The 12391-nt window shown below is 48.3% G+C and overlaps 1 protein-coding gene across 3 annotated transcripts in view; it reads left to right on the top strand.

Annotated features, from left to right (window-relative positions):
* Positions 1-12391, top strand: part of DHX9 (DExH-box helicase 9) — a 132897-nt gene that overhangs the window by 58792 nt on the left and 61714 nt on the right. Inside the window, exon 1 of one of the 3 annotated variants that reach the window (XM_063939771.1) lies at positions 3356-3403. The exons of the other annotated variants lie outside the window; for them this stretch is intronic. The gene's annotated coding sequence lies outside the window, so the exon portion shown is untranslated. Of the gene's footprint in view, positions 1-3355; positions 3404-12391 lie in introns of those variants that run through there. 3 annotated transcript variants of the gene reach the window in all.

Raw genomic sequence — 12391 nt, 5'->3', positions numbered from 1 at the left:
AAGGGACCCTCAGGCGATCGCTGTGGATGCTCTAGTGACACCGTGGGTGTACCAGTCGGTTTATGTGTTTCCTCCTCTGCCTCTCATTCCCAAGGTACTGAGAATAATAAGAAAGCGAGGAGTGAAAACTATACTCGTGGTTCCGGATTGGCCAAGAAGAGCTTGGTACCCGGAACTTCAAGAGATGCTTGCAGAGGACCCTTGGCCTCTGCCGCTCAGACAAGACCTGCTGCAGCAGGGACCCCGTCTGTTCCAATACTTACCGCGGCTACGTTTGACGGCATGGCGGTTGAACACCGGATCCTAAAGGAAAAGGGCATTCCGGAGGAAGTCATCCCTACCCTGATCAAAGCCAGGAAGGATGTCACTGCAAAACATTATCACCACATTTGGCGAAAATATGTTGCGTGGTGTGAGGCCAAGAAGGCCCCGGCGGAGGAATTTCAGCTGGGTCGATTCCTGCATTTCCTGCAAGCAGGGGTGACGTTGGGCCTCAAATTGGGGTCCATTAAGGTCCAGATTTCGGCTCGATTTTCTTCCAAAAAGAACTGGCTTCACTGCCTGAAGTTCAGACATTTGTCAAAGGAATTCTGCATATTCAGCCTCCTTTTGTGGCCCCAGTGGCACCTTGGGATCTCAATGTGGTTTTGGAATTCCTGAAATCACATTGGTTCGAGCCACTTAAGACTGTGGATTTGAAATATCTCACGTGGAAAGTGGTCATGTTGTTGGCCCTGGCTTCGGCCAGGCGAGTATCAGAATTGGCGGCTTTGTCTGGTAAAAGTCCTTATCTGATTTTCCATATGGATAGGGCAGAGTTGAGGACTCGTCCTCAGTTTCTCCCGAAGGTGGTCTCAGCTTTTCACTTGAACCAACCTATTGTGGTGCCTGCGGCTACTAGGGACTTGGAGGATTCCAAGTTACTGGACGTAGTCACGGCCCTGAAAATGTATGTTTCCAGGACGGCTGGAGTCAGGAAGACTGACTCGCTGTTTATCCTGTATGCACCCAACAAGCTGGGTGCTCCTGCTTCTAAGCAGTCTATCGCGCGCTGGATTTGTAGCACTATTCAGCTGGCGCATTCTGCGGTGGGATTACCGCAGCCTAAATCAGTGAAAGCCCATTCCACAAGGAAGGTGGGCTCATCTTGGGCGGCTGCCCGAGGGGTCTCGGCTTTACAACTTTGCCGAACTGCTACTTGGTCAGGGGCAAACACGTTTGCAAAATTCTACAAAATTGATACCCTGGCTGAGGAGGACCTGGAGTTCTCTCATTTGGTGCTGCAGAGTCATCCGCGCACTCCCGCCCGTTTGGGAGCTTTGGTATAATCCCCATGGTCCTTACGGAGTCCCCAGCATCCACTTAGGACGTTAGAGAAAATAAGAATTTACTTACCGATAATTCTATTTCTCATAGTCCGTAGTGGATGCTGGGCGCCCATCCCAAGTGCGGATTGTCTGCAATACTGGTACATAGTTATTGTTACCAAAAAATCGGGTTATTGCTGTAGTGAGCCATCTTTTCTAGAGGCTCCTCTGTTATCATGCTGTTAACTGGGTTTAGATCACGAGTTATACGGTGTGATTGGTGTGGCTGGTATGAGTCTTACCCGGGATTCAAAATCCTTCCTTATTGTGTACGCTCGTCCGGGCACAGTATCCTAACTGAGGCTTGGAGGAGGGTCATAGGGGGAGGAGCCAGTGCACACCAGATAGTTCTAAAGCTTTACTTTTGTGCCCAGTCTCCTGCGGAGCCGCTATCCCCATGGTCCTTACGGAGTCCCCAGCATCCACTACGGACTAGGAGAAATAGAATTATCGGTAAGTAAATTCTTATTTTTAAAGTGCCAGGCTCCAATGGACCCTATCTATACCCCATGGTACTAATGTCATCCCCAGTATCCACTACGGACTACAAGAAAAGGAATTACCGGTAGGTATTCAATTCCTATTTTTACTGATGTAAAAAAGATCATTATTGTCCACATTTCCTTAAGTGAAAAATTGGTTTGTGATATATTCTTTCTTAAAATAATTTTTTTATTACACTTAGGCTCCGGCGGATTGGATGATATATCGTTCACATCGTCCAGTGTGTATTCACTATATCATTAACTATGCGTGCTCCTATCGGTCGTTAACAATGTACGATATCTTTAGTTTTCACCTTGAAATCTAAAGATATTGTATAAGACTGGTTATGGATGGGTGCCGTCATCCAGTATAGCAAACGATACCTTTCAATGTGTACGAAAGAGATCGTTTGTGGGGGAAATTTTGCACGATGTCACATCTGATGTGCATCGGCAAGTGTGTACCTGGCCTCACTGTATATAAGTGAGCGCTAAATCTTCAAAATTCTTTTCAATATGCTTGGGAAGACTATAAATAGCCTCATCTCACAGCTTATCTTGTGTTTTTAGGTTTGAGCCTTTCTTCATTATTATTGTCGCTCCTTGTATTGATATGATGCATTACATTGAACTGTTGGTTCAGCCAACAAAATGGTTGCCATCTCCATATTGCGGTAACTCACTTATCAAGGCTTCTAAGGGAAAGAGATAAGTGACTTGGCATCATTTGTCACTACATCTAGATTTCCTCAGGAGTACAGCTTCCAGATATCACCAGTGCCATTTTAGTAAGGAGGGACAAGAGAAGGTCCCGCATTGTTGAACTTTCGCGCCCATCAGTACACCCGTCCCTTGTGTGTTTCTCAGCCTGCTGTTGTAACAAAGAGCATTACAGTGAGCCGTCCAGTTTCTCACCGTAAAACTCGTATTCCACATAATTTTTTTTCTCTAAGCGTTGTGAATTCAGTTGATATTTGGGCACCCCCCAATCTATTCAATTGTTGTTTTGCTTGGACATGAGTGGCGTGGGTGCCCATTATTTCTGCTCACATTCTAAATTTGCTCACTTTCCTAAAGTGGCGAGCAGCAATTTGGGAGACTTCAGTTTTTCTCACATTTTCGGCAACGTGCCCAAAACTTTAGAGGGGTTTAGACACTTAAAGCATTTGGTAAAAGTAATTGGTGCCCATTTACTCATGCCTGATCGACTAAACAATTCTGTCACATTAGACAGAAGATAGTACATGAGAGGGTGCGCAAAAACAATTAAATCCCTCCACTAAATCTACCAAAACAGGTTCTGGGTAAAAATCAATAAAATTAAAATAAAAAATAGATCAAACACATTTTGTGGGCGTAGTGAAGAAATTTGATATCAGGAATCTGCATTTTTTTTCTTTATCTTTAAACAAGGGCTGACACTTAGGCTGTACTAAGTAATCCCATGTGAAGACAATGACTAATTGCTGATTCCTGGTGTCACTCTCTTCAGGTGAACAAAAGGTCGGCTGAGAAACACACAGGCCCAGTCTGCTAGGGAGAGACCTGCAGGTCAGTGCTCCTGGGTTGAAGGACATTTTATTAGATCTTTAGAGGAAATGCCACTAACCCTATAGTGTTGCTCTTGTGATTATTATTTTTTTGTGTGCATCTTGTGTGTTTTGTTTTTTCTCTGACGTCCTAGTGGATGCTGGGAACTCCGTAAGGACCATGGGGAATAGCGGGCTCCGAAGGAGGCTGGGCACTCTAGAAAGATTTATGGCTACCTGGTGTGCACTGGCTCCTCCCACTATGACCCTCCTCCAAGCCTTAGTTAGATTTTGTGCCCGGCCGAGGTTGTATGCACACTAGGGGCTCTCCTGAGCCTTTAGAAAGAAAGATAGAAATTAGTTTTTTTATTTTCAGTGAGACCTGCTGGCAACAGGCTCACTGCAGCGAGGGACTAAGGGGAGAAGAAGCGAACCTGCCTGCTTGCAGCCAGCTTGGGCTTCTTAGGCTTCTGGACACCATTAGCTCCAGAGGGATCGACCGCAGGCCCAGTCCTTGGTGTTCGGTCCCGGAGCCGCGCCGCCGTCCCCCTTACAGAGCCAGAAGCAAGAAGAGGTCCGGAAAATCGGCGGCAGAAGACATCAGTCTTCACCAAGGTAGCGCACAGCACTGCAGCTGTGCGCCATTGCTCTTCACACTCCGGTCACTGAGGGTGCAGGGCGCTGGGGGGGGGGCGCCCTGAGAAGCAATAATAACACCTTGGCTGGCAAAAATACCACAATATATAGCCCCAGGGGCCATATTTGTGGAAAATACCCCTGCCAGAATATAGGAAAAAGCGGGAGAATAGGCTGCGGAAAAGGGGCGGAGCTATCTCCCTCAGCACACTGGCGCCATTTCTCCTTCACAGATCCGCTGGAAGGGAGCTCCCTGGCTCTCCCCTGCAGTTTACACTACAGAAAAGGGTAAAGAGAGGGGGGGCACTAAATTTAGGCGCAGTATACAATTATATAGAAAAAGCAGCTATAGGGGACATAACTCAGTTAGTCCCTGCATTATATAGCGCTCTGGTGTGTGCTGGCATACTCTCACTCTGTCCCCCCAAAGGGCTTTTGTGGGTCCTGTCCTCTGTTGGAGCATTCCCTGTGTGTGTGCGGTGTGTCGGTACGGCTGTGTCGACATGTTTGATGATAATGATGTGGAGACGGAGCAGATGCCTTTAGAAGGGATGTCACCCCCTGCGGGGCAGACACCTAAGTGGTTGAGCTTATGGAAAGAAATGAGTGCACGTATAGACTCCTTACATAAGAAATTTGACGACATGCCAAATGTGGGACAGCCGACTTCTCAGCTCGTGCCTGTCCAGGCGTCGCACAGGTCATCAGGGGCTCTAAAACGCCCGCTACCTCAGACCGCAGACCCAGATGTCGACACTGATACCAGTGTCGACGACGAGTCTAACCTGATGCCCACTAAGGCCATTCACTGCATGATTGAGGCAATGAAAGAGGTGTTACACATTTCTGATATAAATACAGGTACCACTAAAAAGGGTATTATGTTTGGGGAGAAAAAACTACCCGTAGTTTTTCCCCCATCAGATGAATTAAATGAAGTGTGTGAAGAAGCGTGGGCTTTCCCTGATAAAAAATTGGTAATTCCTAAGAAGGTACTAATGGCGTTCCCTTTCCCGCCAGAGGATAGGTCACGTTGGGAAACACCTCCTAAGGTGGATAAAGCGCTCACACGTTTGTCTAAAAAGGTGGCACTACCATCTCCGGATACGGCCGCCCTCAAGGAACCTGCTGATAGAAAGCAGGAGGCGATCCTGAAGTCTGTATATACACACTCAGGCATTATACTTAGGCCAGCTATTGCGTCAGCTTGGATGTGCAGTGCTGCCGCTGCGTGGTCAGATAAACTGTCAGAAAATATTGACACATTAGACAGAGACACGATCCTGCTAACCATAGACTCAGTCTTATATATGAGAGATGCACAGAGGGAAATCTGCCGACTGGCATCTAAAGTAAGTGCATTGTCCATTTCTGCTAGGAGAGGCTTATGGACTCGCCAGTGGACAGGAGATGCAGATTCTAAAAGGCACATGGAAGTGTTGCCTTATAAGGGTGAGGAATTATTTGGGGATGGTCTCTCGGACCTAGTTTCCACAGCAACGTCTGGGAAGTCAGCATTTTCTTTTTCATCCACTAGGGGTCACTGGAGTACTCTTGGGATATGGACGGGCTTCCGTAGAAACAGCACTGAATATTTAAATTTAGTAACACTCCACCCCTCCATATCCCCGAGCACATCTCAGTGTTTTTTCTGTGCTGAACGTGGCAACACCTGAATAACTGAAGTCACGGTTTTTTGAAGAAACTTTTATTTTTTATTTTTATTTTTTCTACTATTTGAACACATCCCTTTCCCCCTTCCAAAAGGCAGGGTCAGGGATAGTGCAGCTGCTGATAGCAGCACGGGCGTGTCGGGCCTCTCTGAAAGAGCTCCCTCACAGCCCACACATCCTCCTGCACAGGCTGGCCGGCGCTTGTTTAAGAAGCCCCGTCGGAGCCTCCGCACGTCTGCAGGAGTAAGGTATGTGAAACGGGGCGGTCAGCTCCCGCCCCGACGTGGGGGTACATAGTGCTTGGTGACGCCGCTGATCTCCCCTCTCAGGCGCCGCACGTTCGGCCACAGACCTCCGTGCAGGCACCGCGGCTCTCCCCTCTCAGGCGCCCACACGTTCGGCCACAGACCTCCGTGCGGGCACCTCTGATCGACTCTCACAGGCCGCCGGCCGCCGCAGCGCTAGCTTGATTAGCTGACGCTATTATACAGGAGCCCACCGCTGGGAAACACGAGGCACATAGCGCTCTACGATACCCGCTGGGGGCCCACACGCTGCGCTGCCGCTGTACTAAGTTAAAAGAGCAGGCAGCCATTACAGGGGGGACAAATAATAATGAAGCAGAGAAATACTGCAGCAGCAGATAAGAGGCTGCAGGGATTGTTACAGTATAATCAGTGAATGTAACCAGCACTAGGATTATATGTATAAGTTAGCAGGGCAGCCATTTTTAACCATGCTTCCTGTGTCTTCCTGCTGTGATTCCAGAACGTTCCTGTCCTACATCTCTACTCCACCGGAGGCGCAGGGGTGTTAGTGGGAATTTGGGATCACATTTCATAGTACTGGCCACGTGTACTGCACTGGGCCAGATATATATACAGAGACACCTTATTGCTATTTTACTGAGTCGTGCAGGTGTCTGGTTTTTTGTGTATTGTATTGTCTGTCGCCATAATGAGTAAGGCACCAGCAAAAACTAAAAAGCATATTTGCAAAGTATGTGGCAGTGTGTTACCGGATGCATCTACCACATGTAAAGTATGTTTTGTGGATTCCGTTCAGAATACCATTTCTGCTCCGGTTTTACAACCAATTTCCTCACCGGACCCTCCGTGGGGTATGTTAGTAAATGTACTGGAGAGATTTCAGACAGAAATGACCGCGGCTCGTCTGGAGCGAGAAACGTTAAGATCTGAGTCTAGGGTGAGACCGCCAGAACTACCGGAGGCGTCTCAGCCTTGCGTAAGGTCCAAATCCATTTTGGGCAAACGGGATAATTTTCATGTCTTATGATTTTCCAGTGTCTGCTATGTTGCATTCTGACGATTCCATGCCAGACCTCACGGAACACGATGAGGGTGAGGAAGGCGAAGTGGAGTCAGATAACGAGGATGTTAACAGTTCCGGCATTGATGATCTCATCAGAGCGGTACGGCAGTCTCTAAGGTTTCCTGAAGCTGAGCAGCCTCTCACCAATGATCAGGTCGTATTTACTAAACGACGGAAGACGCCAGTAAGTTTTCCTGTGTCGGATTCTCTAAATCAGATGTTAGTAGAAACACGACAGAATCCAGATAAACGGTTTTCTATACCTCGCAGATTTAAGTCTAGTTATCCGTTTCCAGACTCGGTAACGTGTACATGGGAGAATCCACCAATAGTTGATTCTTCAGTGTCAAAGCTTACCAAGAAATTAACCATACCAGTGCCAGCAGCTACTACGCTTAAAGATCCTTCAGATCGCAAGATAGAAACTATGCTAAAAACCATGTATGTAGCAGCAGGTGTGATGCTAAGACCTGGATTGGTTGGCATTTGGGTAACTAAGGCGCTCATAATATGGCTTACAGAACTCAAATCTGCTTTACAGGACGAAAACCTGATAGTTCTGGTAAATCAAATGATTGAGGCTGTAGAGTATCTCTGTACAGCGTCTACTGACGTCTGTCAGCTCACTTCTCGTATTTCATCTTCGCTAGTTACGGCACGAAGAGCACTCTACCTGCGTACTTATCAAGCGGAGGCAGAGGTCAAACGAAGTATAGAGGCGTTGCCTTACGATGGCAAGAAGTTGTTTGGTCCAGAATTGGACGCATGGATTAAGGAGGCTACGGGAGGTAAGTCTGTTTTCTTACCATTGCCTCCACCTGCGCCAAGAAGAAGGTACGCTGGACCTTCGTTCAAATCCTTTAGACCTCAGCCCTTTCGAGGACGTGGCAGAGGATCAGCCACGCCTGCTAGACGTGGTCGAGGACGTGGTTTCCATCAAACCAACACAACTCGCCAAGACGCTAAGGTTACCGACAAGCCAGTGGCATGACGGGTTACCAGCCCATCTCGGTTCTCCAATTGTGGGAGCACGCCTTCAGACGTTCCATGGGGTGTGGTTCCACACATCCGCGGAGGGCTGGATTCGCAATTTAGTGTTAAAAGGTTACAAAATAGAGTTCGACTGTCTGCCGCCTCTGCGGTTTTTCAAGACAGGATTGCCTCTGTCGGACGACAAGAGGAGAGTTTTGCAAATTGCCATTCAGTCCTTACTGGATTCGGCAGTGTTTGATTCCGGTCCCTGTACACCAACAGGGTCAGGGTTATTATTCAAGCCTGTTTGTGGTCCCGAAGCCGGATGGCTCAGTCAGACCAATATTGAACTTAAAGGGCCTCAATCAGTACGTAACTTACTACAGATTCAAAATGGAGTCTCTACGTTCGGTGATTGCGGGGTTAGAGACCAAGGAGTTTATGATTGCCTTAGACCTCAAGGATGCGTACTTACACATTCCAATTTGGCAGCCTCATCAGAAATTCTTACGGTTTGCAATACGCCAGAACCATTACCAGTTTCAGGCTCTGCCGTTTGGCCTGTCATCAGCGCCTCGGGTATTCACCAAAGTAATGTCTGTGATGATAGCTCACCTCAGATCCCTGGGAGTGACAATAGTTCCGTATTTAGACGATCTGCTCATCAAAGCTCCGTCTCAACAGATACTTACCCAACATGCGCTGCTAACATACAATGTACTGGTTCACCACGGTTGGATTGTAAATTTCAAGAAATCACATCTAATTCCGTCTCAACGCCTTCAGTTCCTAGGTATGATTCTCGATACGGTCAATCAAAGGATTTACCTACCACAACAGAAAGTACAAATGCTACGCCATCTAGTACAATTAGTGCTCAAGCCACGCACAGTGTCGGTACACTTGTGCATTCGCCTGTTAGGCACAATGGTGGCAGCTTTCGAGGCGCTTCAGTTCGGAAGATTTCACTCTCGTCCATTTCAGCTGAACGTGCTTGCCCAGTGGTCGGGCTCGCATCTGCAGATTCACCACAGGGTGAGGTTGTCACCAATAGCAAGAGTATCTCTGCTATGGTGGCTCAAGGAACACAATTTAACCGCAGGAAGACGGTTCGGAGTTGCAATTGGATAATTCTAACTACGGACGCCAGTCTCAGAGGTTGGGGAGCGGTAATTCAAAATTGTCAGCTCCAGGGTCTCTGGGCGGATCACGAGAAATTGCTGTCTATAAATGTTCTAGAACTCCGCGCAATTTTCAATGCGCTACGACAAGCAGTGCACATGATTCGCTCTCAGCCTGTCCAAGTGCAGTCGGACAATGCGACAGCGGTCGCATACATCAACAAACAAGGAGGAACGAGAAGCCGCATGGCAATGCGGGAAGTAGCTCGAATCCTCAATTGGGCGGAATGCCACCAGGTGCTATTGTCGGCCGTGTTCATTCCGGGAGTGGACAACTGGGAAGCGGATTATCTCAGTCGTCGGGATTTTCACCCAGGCGAATGGTCATTAAATCCAGAAGTGTTTCACATGTTGGTTCAGCGATGGGGTTATCCTCAGGTGGACCTGATGGCATCTCGACACAATCATCAAACGCCCCAGTATGTGTCCAGAACAAGAGATCCAAAGGCAGTCGCGGTGGATGCTCTCACTGTCGCGTGGCCGTACAGTCTTGTGTATCTGTTTCCACCGTTTCCGCTGCTCCCTCTGGTGCTAAAACGGATCAAAAGAGAGTCGCTCACAGTCATACTAGTGGCGCCTCATTGGCCTCGGAGAGCTTGGTTCTCGGATCTTCGAGGATTACTCGCAGACGATCCGTGGCCGCTCCCAATACGTCCAGACCTGTTACAACAGGGTCCGTTTCTTTACCCCGATTTAGCGCGGCTGCGTTTGACGGGGTGGCTGTTGAGACCGCCCTCTTAAGAAGAGAGGGCATTCCAGATTCAGTTATACCAACCATGTTACGAGCTAGGAAGCCGGTTACGGCAGCTCATTATTACAGAATATGGCGTGCATATATAGGTTGGTGTGAAGCTCGGCAATTTCCGACATCAGCTTTCAAAGTATGCCGCCTGTTGTTGTTTCTACAAACAGGGTTAGATGGAGGATTGCGTTTATCTACACTAAAGGTGCAGGTATCGGCTTTGTCAATTTACCTTCAAAGACGATTGGCTCTATTGCCGTCTATACGCACTTTTCTCCAAGGTGTACTCAGGGTACAGCCTCCATTCATTCCACCTACAGCGCCATGGGACTTGAATCTGGTTTTGGAGTTCTTACAGTCTTCATATTTTGAACCCTTACAACAAGTGGATATAAAGTTTCTCACTTGGAAAACAATTTTTCTCTTAGCCTTAGCTTCGGCAAGGCGTGTTTCGGATTTGGGTGCCTTGTCATGCAAGCCACCGTATTTGGTGTTTCATGATGACAGAGCGGAACTTCGGACGAATCCCGCCTTCTTACCAAAGGTAGTGTCATCTTTTCACATCAATCAACCAATAGTAGTTCCTGTGTTGACAGCACATTCTGGAACTCTGGATGTGGTTCGCGCATTACGCATTTATGTATCCCGAACGTCTTCAGTTCGTAAGACGGATACGTTATTTGTTCTTTATGATGCTGCCAAGATTGGTTGGCCAGCATCTAAACAAACTTTATCCAGATGGATAAAACTGACCATACGTCAGGCTTACCTTCATGCTAGGTTACAACCGCCTACGTCAGTAACCGCTCATTCCACACGTTCTGTGGGAACTTCATGGGCAGCTGGTCGTGGGGCTTCTGCGACGCAGCTTTGCCGGGCGGCTACATGGTCTTCAGTGCACACGTTTGTGCGCTTTTACAAGTTTGATACTTTTGCGGCATCAGCATCTAGCTTTGGCCGCCTAGTGTTACAAGTGCCAAACAGCTCTCCCGCCCACGGGGGAAGCTTTGGTACGTCCCAAGAGTACTCCAGTGACCCCTAGTGGATGAAAAAGAAAATAGGATTTTGGTACTTACCAGGTAAATCCTTTTCTTTGAATCCATAGGGGGCACTGGACGCCCACCCAGAGCAGTTTTACCTACTTGTGGTTAGTTCTGAGGATCTTATGGTAACACACTTTCACCGACTGGTTCAAGTTACAAGTGCTGGTTAGGGTGTCAACTGTTTAGTTGTCAGTAACGTTATGTGTTAACAACGTTAGTGTCAGTTATGTTATATGTAATACTCCATTATCAACCTCTCTTAATTCCTGTTCGGCTCAGTAAAAAACACTGAGATGTGCTCGGGGATATGGAGGGGTGGAGTGTTACTAAATTTAAATATTCAGTGCTGTTCCTACGGAAGCCCGTCCATATCCCAAGAGTACTCCAGTGCCCCCTATGGATTCAAAGAAAAGGATTTACCTGGTAAGTACCAAAATCCTATTTTTACCCCATGTCCCCTCACAGCCTAAGAAGGCGCCGTTTTATCAGGTTCAGTCCTTTCGGACCCAGAAAAACAGGCGTGGAAAAGGCGGGTCTTTTCTGTCCAGAGGCAGAGGTAGGGGAAAAAGGCTGCAACAAACAGCAGGTTCCCAGGAACAAAAATCCTCCCCCGCTTCTTCTTCCAAGTCCGCCGCATGACGGTGGGGCTCCACAGGCGGAGCCAGGTACGGTGGGGGGCCGCCTCAAGAATTTCAGCGATCAGTGGGCTCGCTCACAGGTGGATCCCTGGATCCTTCAAATAGTATCTCAGGGGTACAAACTGGAATTCGAGGCGTCTCCACCCCACCGGTTCCTAAAATCTGCCTTGCCGATTGCTCCCTCAGACAGGGAGGCGGTGCTAGCGGCAATTCACAAGCTGTATTCCCAGCAGGTGATAATCAAGGTACCCCTACTTCAACAAGGCCGGGGTTACTATTCCACACTTTCTCTGACGTCCTAAGTGGATGCTGGGGACTACGTCAGGACCATGGGGAATAGCGGCTCCGCAGGAGACAGGGCACAAAAGTAAAAGCTTTAGGATCAGGTGGTGTGCACTGGCTCCTCCCCCTATGACCCTCCTCCAAGCCTCAGTTAGGTTTTTGTGCCCGGCCGAGAAGGGTGCAATCTAGGTGGCTCTCCTAAAGAGCTGCTTAGAGTAAAAGTTTATTAGGTTTTTTATTTTCAGTGAGTCCTGCTGGCAACAGGCTCACTGCAACGAGGGACTTAGGGGAGAAGAAGTGAACTCACCTGCGTGCAGGATGGATTGGCTTCTTAGGCTACTGGACACTAGCTCCAGAGGGACGATCACAGGTACAGACTGGATGGGTCACCGGAGCCGCGCCGCCGACCCCCTTGCAGATGCTGAAGAGAGAAGAGGTCCAGAAATCGGCGGCTGAAGACTTCTCAGTCTTCATGAGGTAGCGCACAGCACTGCAGCTGTGCGCCATTGCT

Source organism: Pseudophryne corroboree, chromosome 9 (genome assembly GCF_028390025.1).
Source record: "Pseudophryne corroboree isolate aPseCor3 chromosome 9, aPseCor3.hap2, whole genome shotgun sequence".
In the NCBI taxonomy this organism is placed as follows: Eukaryota; Metazoa; Chordata; class Amphibia; order Anura; family Myobatrachidae; genus Pseudophryne; species Pseudophryne corroboree.
Note: the sequence above shows the minus strand (reverse complement) of the source record. Positions and strands in the feature narration are given on the sequence as shown.